The 10,231-nt window shown below is 46.2% G+C and overlaps 1 long non-coding RNA gene across 2 annotated transcripts; it reads left to right on the top strand.

Annotated features, from left to right (window-relative positions):
• Nucleotides 1–3,428: 3,428 nt before the first annotated feature.
• On the top strand, nucleotides 3,429–5,291 carry LOC134485764 (uncharacterized). Of its 2 annotated transcripts, none has more exons than XR_010064014.1 (2): nucleotides 3,429–3,559; nucleotides 4,899–5,291. It is a non-coding gene; the product is annotated as an uncharacterized LOC134485764 (long non-coding RNA). The 2 variants fall into 2 exon arrangements; XR_010064015.1 differs by having other exon boundaries at nucleotides 3,439–3,559; nucleotides 4,851–5,291.
• The last annotated feature ends 4,940 nt before the right edge of the window (nucleotides 5,292–10,231 follow it).

The following is a 10,231-nucleotide window of genomic DNA, read 5'->3' as shown; positions in this document are numbered from 1 at the left end:
AGTTGACCCTGTTGATTTTTAAAGCACCTCCCATTGAGAAAAAAATGCCTGGGACCAGGGACTGGGGAGATGGCTCAGCAGGCAAGAACACTCATTGTTCTTACAGAGGACGGGGTTTGATTCCCAGCACCGAAATGATGGTTCTCAACCACCCCTAACTCCACAGGATGTGATGCCCTGTTCTGACCTCCTTGGGCAGCAAGCATTCACACGGTGCACATACAAACACGCAGGCAAAACACATACGTAATAAACCAAATAGACATGCAGAGAGCACCCAGAACAGGAGCAGAAGGCATCTTTCCGGTGTACTGACCGCCTTTCTTGGATTATTAGTCTGAAGGTTGGATCAGATTCTAGTTTTTTTTTTTTTTTTTTGAGGTGAAGATGTTAGGTCTGGTTTTACCTCTCAGCCCCATGCTCCCAGAAATAAGACTCAGACTCAAAATATATTTACAAATACTTTGGCCACATAGCTAGGCTCTTCTCCGACTAGATATAACTTAAAATATCCCGTTTATTTTAACCTACACTCTCCACGTGGCCACATCTTCCCAGGTAGGTCTCCCATGGCTCTTTCCCAGAATCCTCTCTGCCTCCAGATGTCTCACCTTCTATTTCCTGCCTAAGCCAGGGGCGATAGGCTGTTGAATTGACAGGTAATACATCCATACCATACACAAGATAGCCTCTCTGTGCTGAGGGACCTCCACGATGGCTGTACTGCATTGTAAATTTTTGAAAAAAACAACCTCGCTTGCGTCGTGGATATTTTTACTATTGTAACCCAGGACGCCACACTGCTCTTTAAAATGAAGTAATGTACTTCTTTTGGAAATGACTATCCCACGGAATGCATTTTCCATCAAGAAAGAGGGAGGTACCTCAGATCAGCTGTGTTCAGGAGAAAATCGACAAGCCCCGGTCCCTACTGGCATGGAAACACTTGCCTGGATTTGATTCCCAGCATCCACATGGTGGTTCCCAACCATCCCTAACTCTCGTTCCACGGGATCTGATGCCCTCTCTGACCTCCTTGGGCCCCTTTAATGCATTTGCAAAAGGCCATCTAACGTCCGATATTCCTGCAATCATTGGTGACACCAGTGTCTGGAGAGGGGATAGAAGATTCAGCAAGGGTGGCTTTTGACTGGCATTTACAGATTACATGAAGGGAAGGGAGGTGGTGCTTTTAGCCACACTTCCAATGTATAAGATTTTTATGCTCATTACTAATCAACACATATTCACAGCTACGTTGTGACAGGTACTAGTTCAGGATGTAAGCAGGCATCATTACACAATCATGCTAACAGTCCTATTTCATTGACCCTGAAACACATGGTCAATCCTGCTTCCCTGAGGAGGCAGCATCAATGGAACTTTCTCCTGATCCTAACAGCATTGGGTTGGCTGACAGAGGTCTTGGGATACCATGGATTGTAGGAGATACTCTGATTTTGTAGGCTAAATTGTGAGTCCAACTCACACTGTTTTGCTTTAAATCCAGGAGACGGTGTTGCAAAATTCCTGGGTGACCATAATCCTCCAGCCAGTAGCTTACCAATCTAAACTATGTTTTCTCACTAGCTCTAGAAAGCAGCTTTATCATAACAACTGGAATTTTAGCAGGGGGACTTTATTGACGAGTAGCGTGAAGTAACTTCTATCGCCGTCTCTCTTCTACTTACAGTATAAGCATTGTGTCAGTTACATTAAGATTCAGCTGTTGCCATCTACAATTAAAAGCCAGTGAATCTATAGCACAGGCTGAGTATGTCACAGAAGAAAGCAATTGACACATGGTCCCCCATGTGAGGTTTCAACTTGCAGTTGTAGTCTGTGGTGTGAACGTGGTTGAAACTGCCTAGAAACTGCACTTCAAACTTTGGATTTTGCTTTTCTTCTCTGGTTGCCAATAGGCAATAGGTACACTGGATGTCGAGTAACAGTAGCCAGCAGGCTCTTAGTAAGCCACACGCTTACAAGTTCACACAACCAGTCCTCTACTGTGGATTGGCTTGCCATTATGGGATGGCTGTTCCTGGATGTCAATTGACTACAGATGGGATGAACTACAATCCAGAAATGGAGGGCACACCATGCTTTTGACTCAGATCTTGACACGGGATGACACAGGCTTTTGATCCGGATCTTGAGGCATAGTGGCAATGGAAAGATTAGGCCCAGGCGAGATGGTAAACACCTTTAATCCCAGTAGACAAAGGCAAGCGAGAGTGTTCTGAGCATATCTGAAGCAGGTCGGGCTAAGCTAAAATATTCAGAAGGCCTTGTCGTCCTGTTCCAGCCTCCCAAGTGCTAATATTACAGACACCCAGGCGGAGGCCTTCCTTGAACTGAGAAATTACCACGGAGGTGCGTGCAGACAGCACCGTGTCCTTGCCAGGCTTTGTGGACTAGCGTGCTCCTGTGGCTTCATGAGCGAACCTGGCGTTGAACATCTGCACCTGCACGATAAGAAGAGGCCAAGGCTCAGGTGACTCCTAACTTATCCTCGATCTGTGCCTGTCAAATGGCCGGACTCCAACATTTCAGGAGAGACATTAGTTCTGATTAAGTCCATGATATTGAATATTACATTGAGGATCCTGTAACATTCTGTGAGATGTTAGTGTTGCATTAAAAATCAACTCTAGCTTTCCGGATGTTCTCTTGATAAGAAAAAAATGAACAATTTTTTCATCAGGTGTATAGGCCTCCTTCAGTAGAGTCTTTTCTTTCTTTTTAATCTCAAAACTTTTTTTTTAAAAAAAAACGTAAGATGACCGATTCACAGAAAACCACAAATATGGTTTAGTTGCGCTCATACAGCTTTGACTCACTGTCCCTCCAAGGAGAGAATCTAATTGTATAAAATCATAGGGCAATATCAAATTCAGGAATCTGGGGCTGGAGAGATGGCTCAGAGGTTAAGAGCACTTGTTGCTTCCGCACAGGATACTCAACTCCAGATCCGACACCCTCTTCTGGCCTCTGGGGGCACGGAACACACCGGATACACATGCATATAAACCGGCGAATACTCAGGCATATAAAATAAAAAATAAAATAAATGTCTTTTAAGATCCAGGATTTGACGTGGACACTGATGCTAGTCAGTCACACGCTGCTTTACCTAATGTGGACTTGGGCGATCACCAGAGACTTGGCGCTGGTCCATCTTTCCTGTATTTTCGCACAGCAGCCCTTGTACCTGGACCTGAACCAGATCCACCGCCCATCTTCGCAGCTTCGTCATTTAGAAAGCACTACACAAGTACAGCAGAGCGTCTTTGAAGGTCGGTTTTCACACGGCACAGCCCTTTCCCCAGTCAAGCCTCCCTTTTCATGGTTGGGTCATATTCTACAGCAGAGCTCTGCACACATTCCTCTGCCGAGACGTGCGGCGCGTGTGGGTGCGTGCGTGCGTGCGTGCGTGCGTGAATGTGTTGGTGGGACGAGTAAAGCTGTTGTGGACAGTTACGTGCAGGTTTTTATGTGGGCACACATTTTTATTTCTCTGGATGACTGTGGGGGAGTGAACTCGCCAAGCTGTGTAGTAAGTGTGCATTTAGATTGCTAAGAAACCACACCGTGAGCTTTGAGAGTAGCTGTACCATTTAACGAGAAACGATCGTTTTTTAAGCGGGTTGACTCCGCTGAAGATTTCCTTTTGAGAGAGGCTGTCATGCCACTGCTATTGGAACAACTTACTGGCTCTTTCCCCGTCAGGCATTTGGCTGCCAAATCAGCCCTTTTCCTGTTTTCCTCAGTCCAACTGGGCTTATTCCTAACACATGGTTTAAAAAAAAAAAATCGATCAATTACCATGAAAACCAGCATTCTTAGTTTTATGTTCTTGAGGCACAAGTTCCCTAACAAGCAAAGATACCCCAAACCAACAAACAAAAAATGTAAAACACCCAACAACACCCTGGTACACAGGTTACTGGGGTGGGGGATGGGGGTGGAGTGGGAGATGGGGGTGGGGAGAGTGAGGGTGGGAAGATGGGAGAGGGAGGGTGAGAGGGGGGAGGGGGAGGGGATGAGAGAAGAGGGGGCTAGAGGGGGAGGGGAGTGGAGGTGAGGAAGAGGAGGTGGAGGAAAGGGGGGTTTATGGGGGAGGGGGGAGGGCGGGGCTCCTAGTCTCACTGATCTCCATCTTCCTACACGGGGCAGGACTTACTTGTTTTATTTTATTTGACCAGATTTGTTTAAACACCATCCAGAGGAGCGTCTCCATCTGGTTTGCTTTAACCCAGCTCTCAGCCCTAACTCCCGCCAATGTGTGGCATCTCTGGGAACCGGTTTCTGTTTACTTCATCAGACAAACCTCTGAACAAACGGCTCCTCTGATTTCACCCCACATTTCCTGTTATCATTGGCTTGCTTTATTTATTTATATTTATTCACTTTTATCAGTCGATCTATCATTCATCTATCTATCTATCTATCTATCTATCTATCTATCTATCTATCTATTTGGTTGCCCAATTCTGAGGGTCTCTATTTGTATTGTTAGTGGTTTCATCTCTCTACAATGTTTGCTTACCTCAGTCCAGGGCTTCTGTGGTTGATGGCTATCTCTCCCGGCCTGAGATGGCACAAATCCTAGATACTCAATAGACAGGGGATTGATGAATAAATCAACAGGTTTTACAGGGCCTTCCTGAGTGATCTCGAGCCCCTGCTTTGCCCTCTACAATTTATTGTTTACTCAAAAACACAAAGTCATCATCCAAAACCATGTATCAAATCAGCTTCCTTGTCACTAAACCTTCAAATAGTCCCTTTTTTATGAAGCCTAGAGTTATTTTGAAGAGTAAATAAATGAGTTCTTATTTTTTCAGATGGCTTGTGGGCATCATGTATCTTCTTTTGCCTCCTCCTACTTACAGCCAGCATCAGACATGGACTCATTTTTGCTGACCATGCCAACAATTTCATGTCAAGAAAGAAGTTAAAATAATCGGAATGCATTATTACCATGGCTCCGGCCTGAGCTCCCACTCCAGGTCTCAACGGACCAGACTGTACACAAGGGATTCGCCTCTGCTTCAGTAGAAATGTAGTCTGCTGCCATGAATCAGGGGCGAGGAGCTTTGGCTGCCCTGTCAGAGGACTCTGCTGGATTCCCAGCAGGCACCCACCCACATGGTGGCTCACAACCTCTACTTCCAGAGGATCCGATGCCCTCTTCTGGCCTCCTCAAGTACTGCACATAGGTGGTGCACATATAGCATATGCAGGCTGACATTCATACACGTAAAATAAAATACATTTGTAGTTAATTTTTTATTTATTCACTTCACATCCCACTCACTGTGCCTGTCCTAGTCAAATATATTTTTTAAGGTAAGCCAGGTTAAAATAATGTGATGTTGGGCAGCGTTTTCTACTGTTCTGTTTTTCTCCTCACAAAGTCCACCTCCCCCATTGTAGAGATCATTTGCTTTGCTTGTTGATGAGGTGATTTGCATTGTCTCTGCTGTCCTTGAAGATGATTTCTTAATTGATATTAGAACCTGGGGTTCTGGGCTTCTAGCCTTGGCTAAAGGACCAACATCTCTTCAGGAGCCCTGAAGGTTTTTGGAGCCAGAATGGTACCGCTGAGGCGTTCAGCTTGAAGCACTGAGCTACCCCTGGGTTCTTTGCCTCTCAGGTATGAGGTGGCCTGGGTCACTATTGTGATCCTCTGGGAAACCATAATTAACAGAAATCTTGGTACCAAGAGGGGTGTGTTGCTGGAATGAACATGACCAAGTAGCTTCTTCCATCCCTTTGTTCTGTGGAAAATTTGGAGCTATGGGCTGGTAAAAACAGAGTGCTCAGAGCTTATGGAACTGTTGTGGGCGCTAAGCTGTGTGCATGGCAGACAACAGAGGCCTGACTTTTGGAATTTCAGAATGAAATTATTCCACGTAATAGTTTGCATCCAGAATCTGTGGTTTCTGGGCAGCGGGGGCAGTTGTACTGTTAGGAGTCTTAGTCGTGTGCTTACTGCCATCTTCTTTCAGGACTAAAGTCACACACGAGTACGAGCGATTCTAAGGTGACTTTATTTTCTCTTACAAATCTTAATGTCAAGGGAGGCAGTGTTCTGCAGGCCATCAAACACCTAGAGCATAAGTCTGGTTTTCCCTAAAGAATTGAAGACAGTGATTAGGGAGGTGGCTTGGCAGTTAAGAGCCCTTGCTGCTCTTGCAGAGGACCCATGCTCAGGTCTCAGCACCTATGTGGCATCGCCTAACAGTGTTTAACTCCAACTTTGGGTGGTCTGGTGCCCTCATCAGGGCTCTGTAGGCATTGCAAGCACATGGTGCACAGGCACATGCAGGAAAATAGCCATACACACAAAATAAGATAAACCTAGATTTTAAAAAAGAAGTTGAGTAGAGTGTGAAAATGAGCGTCTTATTGGGTAACATCTGGGCAAGTCAAGAGAACTTATCAAAACTTATTTGAATTAAATTTTTTTTGCAAGAGTTTCATTTTCTCTGGAATGTTTGACTCCTCTCTTCTTTGTGGAAGTCATTGATAGCCACACTTATACTGAGTGATTTTTAAGTCCCTATATCCCGGTATAGCCAAATGCTCAGAAAATGAGGTTGCTCTTTATTTTCAAGAGTTATTACTCAGAGTCAGATGAGCTGGAACATTTGAGTTGGGGTTGGATGTGCTATGTCTGGGCTGGAAGTTGTGCATACAAGTTAAGTTGTCCAAAAAGGAGCTGAACTGTAATTAGAGATGGCAATAGAGCTGGGGTGGACCTCCAAGCAGAGGTAAGGAGAGCATGGCTGGGTAAGGTAGCAGTGAGGTGCACAGACGTCAATCGATTCCAGAAGCTGAAGAAACAGTTCCATGGAAGGAGAGCTAGAAGAGGACGGGAAAACAAGCGTCTGCAGAGAGAGGAGTGGCAGGAGAGACTCACAACGATTAGTAGAATTTAAAAGGGTTCCTCAAGCATCGTTGTGTAGAAACTCGAGCGCTAGAAAGGACGAGGATCACTGGATACACTACTTGTTGGTTCTTCAGGAGAGGAAGGTTGAGGCAGGACAGTGCTTCTGGGGTCTGTTCCCAAGGACGTCATGGGAATAGTGAGAAGGAGGTCGTGTGGCTGGGTGTGATGGTGCATGCCTTTATTCTCAACACTCTAGAGGCAAAGGCAGGCAGACCTCTGAGTTGGAGGTCAGCTGAGGCTACATAGTGAGACCCTGTCTCACAGGGAAACAAACGAAACCGGAAATAAAACAAAACCTAAAAAGCCTAAACAAATGACAGTAAAAAATGAAAACAACTGAGAAATCTTGGTGTATTTTAGGGCAAGGGGGGCCTTCAGAAAGGAAAGAGATGATGACACAAGAGAAGTTATAAGATCAGGACTCCATCTCCGAGGGCGGGGGCCAGGGGAGATAAGATCAGGAATCCAGATGATAGATAAGGCGAGAAGAGATAGATGCCAGGCCATTTTTGATGACAAACTGAGGAGTTTGTTTCCAAAAGATCTTCCCTTTTGTGAGTGGAAATAATAAGTTGTGAAGGTTTCCTGAAGAAGCGGGGAGGCCAGCTCAGCAGCGATTAGTGGCTTAAATCCCATTTAATTTCCCTGGTGGTGGGAAGAAGGAATCCCAAGTCTTTATTGCACAATTGGCTGAGACCACAGAGCTGTCAGTTATTAGAGTTGCCTGCTGCTGCAGAGGACAGAGCTGGAGGTAAAGTGGGCTAGTGGTGAGTGTGCTCCTCTCCCCTCTTCTCCCCTTCCCTCCTGTACTGGCTGGTTCTGTGTGTCAACTTGACACAAGCTGGAGCTATCACAGAGAAAGGAGCCTCCCTTGAGGAAATACCTCCATGAGACCCAGCTGTAAGGCATTTTCTCAATTAGTGATCAAGGGGGGAAGACCTGGCCCACTGTGGGTGGTGTGGTCCCTGGGCTGGTAGTCTTGGGTTCTATAGAAGAGCAAGCTGAGCAAGCCAGGGGAGCAAGCCGGTAAGCAGCATCCCTCCATGGCCTCTGCATCAGCTCCTGCTTCCTGACCTGCTTGAGTTCCAGTCCTGACTTCCTTTGGTGATGAACAGCAACGTGGAAAGTGTAAGCTGAATAAACCCTTTCCTCCCCGACTTGCTTCTCAGTCATGATGATTGTGCGGGAATAGAAACCCTGACTGAGACACCTCCCTACACATGTTTTCTTTCTTTTCCTGTTTCACTGAGGTACAATTAATAGCCCGTGAAATCCTCTACTGCGTGTACGGTTAGGTGATGTTTATTCAGTAAGTCTGAGAGCTGGACAATTACATCGCCATGGCTCCAGGTCCTTCCCCTCACTCCAGGAAAGCTGCCTTGTGCCCGTTTCCCACCAACCCCACCTTCCTCCTCATCCTCAACCACAGGGCAGCTTTCCCTGGCCCACACTGACTTTTCCATAGCTTTCTACAAATGGTTCTCAAGCACAGAGCTCTTGTGCCTGGTTTCCTACTCTGCTCTGTCGTTGTCAAGGCCACCATGTTGCTGGGTGTATCGGCGGCTCCATCCTATTCACTGCTGAATTGGGTTCTGTCCCGAGGACCTGCATTTGCTTCCGTGTCTACACCAGTGACGCGTAAACGCTCATTTCCCGGGAACTGTAGTTCTCTTTGTATTAACGATTTGTCTTTCACTTAGCTGCAGGGGTTACATTCCACTGTGTCCGGGAAGTTCTAATGACAAGAGCAAGATTCAGCCGGTCACGTCGAGTCTACAGTCAGGATGCAGAGAGAGACAGTGCTTAGCACGCCGTCTCCTCTTCCTCCTCCTCTTCCTTACCTTCATCTTTTTTCCTGTTTGGTTTCTCTGTGTATCCCTGGCTGTCCTGGAACTCACTCTACAGACCAGGCTGGCCTTGAACTCACAGAGATCAGCCTGGCCCTGGCTCTGGAGTGCTGGGGCCAAAGCTGTGCACCACCATTTTTCTTCTTTTTATCTAGTCCGGGAGCCCACAGTCTCAGTAGTGGAATGCTGCCACCTACATTTGGTGTGGTTTCCCACCTCAGATAACCTAAATAACCCTTCTCAAACAGACCGAAAGATTTGCTTCCACGGCGACTCTGAATCCCATCAAGTTGACAAAATTAACCATTACACTTTTCAAGATAAACTAATGGATTGATAACTTTGAAATGTGTTCATGACTTTGGCTTCATAATTTCCACCTTCCTATACAAACGCTGAGATGTTCTCATACATGGTATGGGCGGAAGGACATAAAGGAAAAGCGAAACCCAGGCTGGTCCTGAATAAGTCCACTGTTGAAGCCCTCTCTGCTGTTGCAGGAGTCTGAACCACAAGGAGTTGCTCTGACAAACCCAACCCTTCCTCTTGGAAAGGAGTACCTGGTGTCAGCTGAAAGGAAGAAACCACTTACAATGGTAGTGATGTGATAAGACTCTTTTTTTTTTTTTTTTTTTGGTTCTTTTTTTCGGAGCTGGGGACCGAACCCAGGGCCTTGCGCTTCCTAGGCAAGCGCTCTACCACTGAGCTAAATCCCCAACCCGCGTGATAAGACTCTTACCTGTCTCCCCTGTGTGCAGATTTTTATATGGTCTCCACCATCCTCTCAACAGCTGTGAGTAGGAAAGTCTAATCCTACCACCAGCAATGGAACAGGATTAGGCTGAAGCTACAAATCTGGTAGAGCTGAATTCAGGTCCAGGAGCTCCAGTTCACATTTTACTTAAGCTCTCTTGTCCCGTTGTCACTGTGCCCAGAACACTCCCCACCCACCTCATATCCCTGCACTGCCCACTAGGTGAGATGATATATAGGTAAATTGTGTCATAGTTTCACTCAAAGAGAATAGTGTGTCTGGAAAACTAGAAGAGATTGCCAGGTTATTTGAAGTTTCCTGAGCAAAACTAAATTGTGGGACACTCTATTTAATGATGATTAAGGACTTTGAGCTTGGTGTATTAGTTAGGGTTTTACTGCTGTGAACAGACACCATGACCAAGGCAACTCTTATAAGAACATTTAACTGGGGCTGGCTCACAGGTTCAGAGGTTCAGTCCACTATCATCAAGGCAGGAGCATGGCAGCATCCCAGCAGGCATGGTGCAGGAGGAGCTGAGAGTTCTGCATCTTCATCTGAAGGCTGCTAGCAGAAGACTGACTTCCAGGCTGCTAGGAAGAGGTCTTAAAGCCCACACCAACAGTGACACACCTATTCCAACCAGGCCACACCTCCTAGTAGCTCCAC

The sequence above is a fragment of the Rattus norvegicus genome, chromosome 2, assembly GCF_036323735.1.
Source record: "Rattus norvegicus strain BN/NHsdMcwi chromosome 2, GRCr8, whole genome shotgun sequence".
Lineage (NCBI taxonomy): Eukaryota > Metazoa > Chordata > Mammalia > Rodentia > Muridae > Rattus > Rattus norvegicus.
Note: the sequence above shows the minus strand (reverse complement) of the source record. Positions and strands in the feature narration are given on the sequence as shown.